We start from the raw sequence: 7,756 nt of genomic DNA, 5'->3' as shown, positions 1-7,756 counted from the left end.
TTGGGGCAGGGGGTGGTTGTTGGAGGCACGAGTTAAAATCACTGATCCTCTCCTCCCTAGATCAGTTATGCTTGTATATACAGTATATAATGTGTTGATTAATTAAGGAATAGGAATCTCTAATAACCCTCACCAGGGACCTGAGGACATTTACATGACATGTAGTTTTAAGTAATGGTTATTTGAAAAAAAATAAAAAATAAACATGTACCTCCCATTTTATTTTTTTCCAAATCATTTGAAAAAGAGTTGTCATTTTGCAGATTAATCCAATGAGATCAATAGAAATGCTCCAGAATCATTTTACTGTTAATTTGATGAATCACACACATGTATTTGCATTTTACTGATTTATGTTTCTTATACTAGTCTCTGCCCTTTCATCTGTATAACACAGGGGTGTCACAACGTGGGGTGTAGGGGTGTGTCAGGGTGGTCAAGGATATAGAAATAGGAGCAAAAATAAGTGCAGGAGATTTTATTAACAACCACGAGGAAACTAGACAGAGAGGCTAGGGAACTAGACCAAGGGGCTAAACACAAGGGAAGGGTATCACATGACCTAGGAACAAGCAGGAAGCAGACACAAGACAGGGGGAAACAGTCACATGACAAGGGGAGTACAAATAAGAAACAATACAAAACAGAAAACATCAGAAAAAAATCAGGGGCACTTTATGAGTCCAGTGATTTAATGATGGAGAACTCCCCGTACTTGGCTTCATTCTCTGGGTAGGTCAAATGGCTTTCCTCCTTTTCTCCAGCACTCCTTTGTTGGGCATGGTGCTAGCCAATGGAGGCATCTGTTAAGTAACATAGCAGAACTGAAAAGAAGGTTGTGTTCTCTGAATGTGTTGAGCTGTTCTGTGGCATTGTGAAATAAAATATGGCGTCTGGCTAGTTATTGGTATTCGCATTTGGGGAAAAAATGAGGAAAATTACTGCACAACAATTTGCCAATTAAACTTATCTGGTTTGTCTCCAGTTGGACTCCAGCCATAGTTTAATGTCTATTGGTGACTAATTATTGTTCTGAATAAACAAAAGTACTTTGAGCATCAAAACAATTGCATTCGGATAAAATGAAAGCTTTAACAAACAGCAGCAGAAGAAGCTGAAGGCACAAGTTGAAGATATGTGTATGAGGCTGTGAACTGTCTGCTGAAATGAAGAAACCCCGCTACATTTACGCTAGAGATGTGAGCATTTATGTTCAGACGTTTAGCAGTGTAAGGCTATGAATATTGCTTTAATATTTACTAATATCACATATGTTTATGCATTTGGATTCTAAATTGTTCAAGCCAAGGCTGTTACCTAGGTTATGGATTCCTTGTTGATGCCGTCATGAATCTTGGACAAGGAGGTGTCCACAAACATTTGGCCCTATAGAGTAGTTCTCTTTTTTCCATGTCATTGTGTACAGGGCTGAAAGCAAAGCATAAATATGAACTAGAATGAAAAGTGTCAGATAAAGTGTTGTGTTTGGTGTATTTGTACTGAGTCGGGGTGGGTTAGGCTGGCCTTAATTAAAGTGTTCCGCTCTGTAGCACCTCCGACCGGTCCATGGCAACCAGAGGCTATTTCTCTTCCCCCTCACACTCCCCCCTCACAAGACTGTGATTACTTCTGTTTACAATGAGAGTGAAACTATAACAACAGCGCTCTGATGAGGGGTTACTGGGGAGATAACTCATCTTTAATTCTTAGGGGCTCCTCACTAACATTGTTAAATGCAGCTGAGATGAAACTTGAATCACTCAAAGAGCTGCTTGAATTGAAGAGAAAATCCCTATGACTAAAGCAGAAACTTCAACTTCTTCACCCCCACCCCCACTCCTTTTTTTTTTTTTTTTTGTATTGGCAATTGCACTTGACTTACATCAGCTGCTTATACAAAGGTGTCGGAGAATCTACTGCAAACTGTCGGCATAATGAAGGTTCACAATGGCTACTTAACATCTAATAGATTGAATTGTCAACAAACAAGACAGTGCTTGAAGAACAGAATGACTCAGCCTTAAACAGCTATAAAAAACATACTTCAAAGAACTGATAGAAAATTCAAAGCCATTACGTGAATACTCTGACTGCCATTACTACTGTGGAGGGATTAGATATTATGTTCTGTCCATGCACACAGATAATGATGCCACAAAATGTTCTTGGGAGCTAAGGTGTAGAATATATAACAAGTCAAGTAATGGTTCTTTAAAGAGCCACTTCCGTAAACACTATGTGTTTAGACTGCAATATCGTGTAATTTAACAATGTGCCTAGAACTGTGTCCAAATCAGGAATCATTTACCTACAAACAGGTCTATTTTGAAAATGGAAACTGATTGCATATTCCACTTCTCATGATCTAAGTGATCCTAAACACATTCATGTATGTACGGTCCCTGATCAATTAAAATGTATTGTCTAAAGTTCCAGCCTGGGTTTCCGTCAACCAGGAACTCAATTTCCCAGACTCCTTTGGGCCTCAGAACAACCTATGTGCAGCTGCAGGACTGTGTAGTTTAGGGTAGATGTACAGTATGCTTGCTGTTTGGCCATGTGTTCGCAACCGTCTGCATCATGAAATGTTCACATGCTCACCTATGTGCTACGCTTGTAACTGGAGTCTTCCACTAAAGGGCAGACCAGAGGAAGAGACGGGTAATTTTAGATTTGGCTCTGACACAGCCTTCTTCAAAACATTCCACTATTTGATGCTGCTGATCACCTGCACTGCCTCCTACAGCATATACGTTTACTACACGTTGTGTATCCGTAGCGTATATTTTCTGAGAATATGCTAATTCTATGCACCAAATGGACAAAGGATATGCGAGGCAGTCATGGTGCGTACACAAACGCATAGCTAACAGCAAGTATATCTCTACTTTAAACCTCTGGAGTTAAAAAATCAACACCAACCACCTAACACTGTTCAGATCATGGTAGTTTGAAATTAGTAGCACCGGTAGGCCTAGCGCATGCTATTAATTAAGAATAATGCAAGATGTAAGATGTGTGTTATACACAATGCTGGCTTTTGTGGTTGTACCAGTATGACGTCCCTGGATTATTCACCTTTTACCTTGCACTAAGCACGCTCTTTGTTGTCCCTTTGGCTCTATTAATTCATTTTGCAGTGTTGGTTCATGTGCAAATAATGTAACAGCAAAGAGTTCCTATTAACTTGATGTGCAGGCCTCCCCTCTCCCCATCCCCATCTCATGCTTTGCCATTATACATGATTAATTATCTGCCTATAGTGGCTTTTGCTATTGGGCCGTGGTAATTAAAAGATAATGATTGGCCCTTTTGAGCCTAACAAATAAAGATGCAGGAACTCATCTGTGATATCAGCCTACTCAATAAAATATTAGACCTTGTGTGCGCAAAAGAGGATTTTTTTTAATGCACACTGTTCACATTCTCTCTCTGATACTTTCTCACTGTAAATTCATTTCTGCACTTGATCCTGGGTGCTCTTTGTTTCTGTTTCTTTGTCTCATCATATTTACTTTTGTCTCAATTTCCACTTTCATTTCTCTCTCCATCATCTCCCTCATTCTCTCATCCTTTATGCCATTTTCTGATGTATTCTCTCTTTCTCATCTCATCTATTATTTTTGTTTCTTTCACCCCAAATGTCTCTCACACACTCAACTCAAAAGGTATGGACAAGCAGGTATGAAAACTCACTAAAAATGACCATCTGGCCAAAGAAACTGTTTTAGCTTTGTTTACCGAATAGTTTGGTTCATGCAATGATCCAAATTTCTATAAAATGGATTTTATTGTTAACTGAAATCTATTGAGTTAACTCTTTGTAAAAGTAGTGGTATAGTGGCTGTGTATTGCATTTATCTGAATATTAATAGCTAATGAATTCATCAACTGAATTTATATTTGACTTCTGGAGCTCTATCTTGTTACTATATATGAATACAGCATATGTCCAAAAGTTTCTGTACAGAAATTATAATTTATGCATACATAAATTACATAAGCGTGAACCCACTATGGACACAGATGCTCATTTGTGCATTAATGCACCTTGCATAATCTACAATTAATGAATAAAATAGTATGAAATGAATGGGAATGCACTGAAGCACACACATGAGCCTAAAGTCACCATGCCCTATGTCAAACATTGCCAAGAGGCATACAAATCCTACCTGCATTGAGCTGTGGAGCAGAGTAAGTGTGTGTATACCAGCACAACACACCACCACCACGTCAGTGTCACTGCAGCACTGACAATGAACCACCACACTTGTCATATACGCTCTCGGTGCAGCTTGGATGACCTGCCTGTCTTCTATGTTTCATTCTTAAAAGGAGAATCAGAAATATATAATACTACGTTTGACCTTATATACAGCAACAGAAAAAGCATAAAAATGATACAGTTATTAAATCAAATGGTAATAATTCAAATACATTACATTTAGTGTAAAGATGCTATTACTAATGAAATAAGCTAGCCTACGGTATGCTGAGGATCTTTATATGTCCTTTATATTGCCCTCTAGTGAGAGACTCTTGCACCGTAAGAAGTGCATGAATAATACTATCGTTGTTTTGTTTGCACACAAACAGCTACTATTACTCTGAGGAATTCCTCTTATTTGAGCTTTGAGAAAAATATCCCCCGGCCAGGGAAGTATGATGTAAGAGGGAAGTGCAGTGGACACAGCGAGGCTGTCTATGTGTGATTATTCTTAAACGGAAGAGCAGGAAAGAGTCGTGGAATGTTTTTACAATAGATAAATGAAGTGTGACAGGTAATCGCACAGGCCCAGAGCCTAGTCGAGCGCAGACTTATTAATGCCACCGTTTGACCACAGATGATTGGTCCCATTACCAAGTGCAACCCACCTTGAATGAGAAATGATTGCATGTAAATGCATCAGAAGTTTTACACACCAGACAACGGGGCCTGTTTTTTGCTTTGAGCCTCTGAGGACTGGCAAATTTTAGACAATGTTGACTTCCTTTGAGTCCCGCAGTCAAAGGATGTTTTACATGCATTGATAAAGTGTTAGTTTGCATGCGAAATGCCTTACTGTTGCAGTAGTTGAAAATATAAGTAAATGTAAACACTAAATGCGTAAATGAAACGAAGTTATCCTCAGACACCTAAAATACTGACCAGTAACTTGACTCAGATTTCAGATCTTATGACCTGCGAGCTGAGTTGTGCAGTAGTTACAAGCTGTAAACTTCAATAAACAATGGCCAGACTTAAGCTTGCCTCAGTGCTAGCAAACCACTATCAGAGGAACCCAGCAGGTATGTGCCCTTTTTGCCTTTGGCTGCCTTTGTGTGTGCTGTTAATGACAGGAATTTGTCCAGAAATGGCCTCAATTTCCGCTTTTTAATCTTCTTTTCTCACTCCACAGACTATAGATTGATTCCCCTCAGCAATCAATCCACCATCGGCGGCTCATGGCCCTCCCCTCTAATGATGATGGCTGCTTTATTTAGAGACTGCAACTGTGTTTATTTATTTCTTGCCTGAGCCTGTGCAGATTAAAACATTAGATCACAAGGGTGATGATGATCATTTCATTGTGGAGTACTTGGCTGTAAATAACAGACACTCTGAAGCATAAAAAATCAAGAAATGCATGATTACTGATGAGAATAATGAATGGGATGAAGCAGAGTTTGTGTGACTAAATAATACATGCAGAGAGTGAAGATTTTGGTACTTTTTTTTGATGAGATTAATTTAACATCAGCACATGGGTTATTCATGTATTTATTACTTTCATGCTCCAATGTCTGTACAGATTAATGTGGCTCTTACTGTAAAACAAACTGTTGATACAGCCCCAGATAGTATCAATCCCACATTCCACCAATGGACTATGTATCCCTATGAAATAGTACTTTAGTTTCAGTCAAATTCTTTTAAATAACACGTGTAAAGATGCCATTTCTTTCCAGTATAAAAACCTGTTGTGTCTTTTGCAGGATGAGTTCTAGGATGGTGTAGGATTTAAGGGCCATTGCTTGCTGTGTCCCAAGTTCATCACTGTTCTTTTTAAGGAATCCCAAGCGCAACATCCACATTTTAATACATTTTCCAGCTTCTTTCTTCTGCTCACTGGCATTGGCATCAGCATCTGCCCAAATTACTCCCAAAGCACAGAGAATAGAGCTGAGATCCGTGTTCCCTTCACTTGATCTTCTACAGTTCTGAGTGCTTCACACTTGCTCCAAACTGAGAGGAGAAAATAAAGCAACAAAATAAGAATATAGAGTTATTTATAAAACTCATACAGTAAAGGAACACAAAGAACTAAGATACTAAAACACTATAACAAATGAAATGGAGGTCGTCTAAGAAGGTAGTCATTTGTGAATCAACTTTAACACATTTTTACAGCTGTAACAGTAACCTTGTAACATTTGTTGCTCTTTGTAAACATACACACGTTCTCAAACTGCTGCCATAGTGGCCATTTTAGAGTAAAAACATTGCTTAGACGTAAAAAAAGCACATTTTGTTGTACACTGTATACAATGACCTGTAATTGAACATGTTAATTGCACATGTATGTACTGTATCTATGTCCGCAAGCCATTAATAAGTGTGAATAAAAGAAAGGCTTAGTGCACAATGCTAAATATGACCCTGTCTGAACATTTTCAAAAATGGCCCCCTCCCCATTTTGCTCCAATAACACCTCAGAATTTTAATGACTCCACACTGTCTCCACAGTTTTGAACAGCTGGCTGGGTGACGCCATATTCAACACTTCTGGAATCATGGGATGCTTTGGGTGGCAGCTAATTGATAGAGCCATGTAAGAGTTAGAAATGTTTTTTTTTTTTCACTTTCATCGAGAGAAAGTTAGATTTATGGTCTTCCACGCAGAGGAAGCATGCACAGAAAAGAACGCAGACTGTGCTAATGAGCACATGGCGTGTAATGGATTAATGTGATGGCCAGTGCTTAACATAGCAATCTCATCGCTAGCTCACCCTCTGCCTGCCTGAGCTTCAGACACTTGCTTTAAAAGGTGATGATGGACTGACTTGGCTGACCTCTCATCTGACAACTTCCAGAGCCACACTAATGACTCCAGTTCACTAATGATGGGACCACAGCTTTATATTTAGCTTTAAAATATCAGCAAAATGTCAAAGGTCTAACTCAGTGTGAAACTTACATTTATACTATTATCCTACTCCTGAATCACTGAATCAAATAATACTGAATCAAATAAAACAGTGGTTGTTTAATAGAACTTAGAATAAAACATAACTGATTATTAAAATCAGACGGCCTTCATCAAGCAGTCACAACCAGTCCAGCTTCAACACTTTATAAAGGTTCGAATGACTCCAATTTACATTATATCTTGCCATGTTTATATATAATCCATAATATTCTGTTGGAAAGATTTTTTTAAGCACATCTTAAGAATGTAGACTGTAAAAATGTGTTTAGTGTTATTCTGTGCAACTGAAATCAAGCCGAGGTGTAGTCTGTAATTCAACATATACATACTCCACTTCATACATTCGTTCTTTACTTTTACTTGTGAGCAGCCAAAGCTGTTATTAATGGGAGTTGCTAATCTAGCGAATTGTCTTGCTGATAACTTTCAGATCTCTGTTAGACACTAATCAGGCTTAGGCTGCTGTAAAGTACGGCCAAGATTCCAGACAAATACTTTATTCCAGTGTATGGACTTCTTCAGTTTTGCCCTAGAACTATTAGATTAAATTAGCTAACAAGTAA

At 38.6% G+C, this 7,756-nt stretch overlaps 1 long non-coding RNA gene across 1 annotated transcript; it reads left to right on the top strand.

The window, feature by feature from the left end:
• The first annotated feature begins 609 nt into the window (after positions 1-609).
• On the top strand, positions 610-6,555 carry LOC136709143 (uncharacterized). The gene is made up of 3 exons (XR_010804449.1): positions 610-732; positions 5,169-5,292; positions 5,403-6,555. It is a non-coding gene; the product is annotated as an uncharacterized lncRNA (long non-coding RNA).
• Positions 6,556-7,756: the final 1,201 nt, after the last annotated feature.

Source organism: Hoplias malabaricus, chromosome 11 (genome assembly GCF_029633855.1).
Source record: "Hoplias malabaricus isolate fHopMal1 chromosome 11, fHopMal1.hap1, whole genome shotgun sequence".
Lineage (NCBI taxonomy): Eukaryota > Metazoa > Chordata > Actinopteri > Characiformes > Erythrinidae > Hoplias > Hoplias malabaricus.
This window is presented reverse-complemented; position numbering and strand designations above follow the sequence as displayed.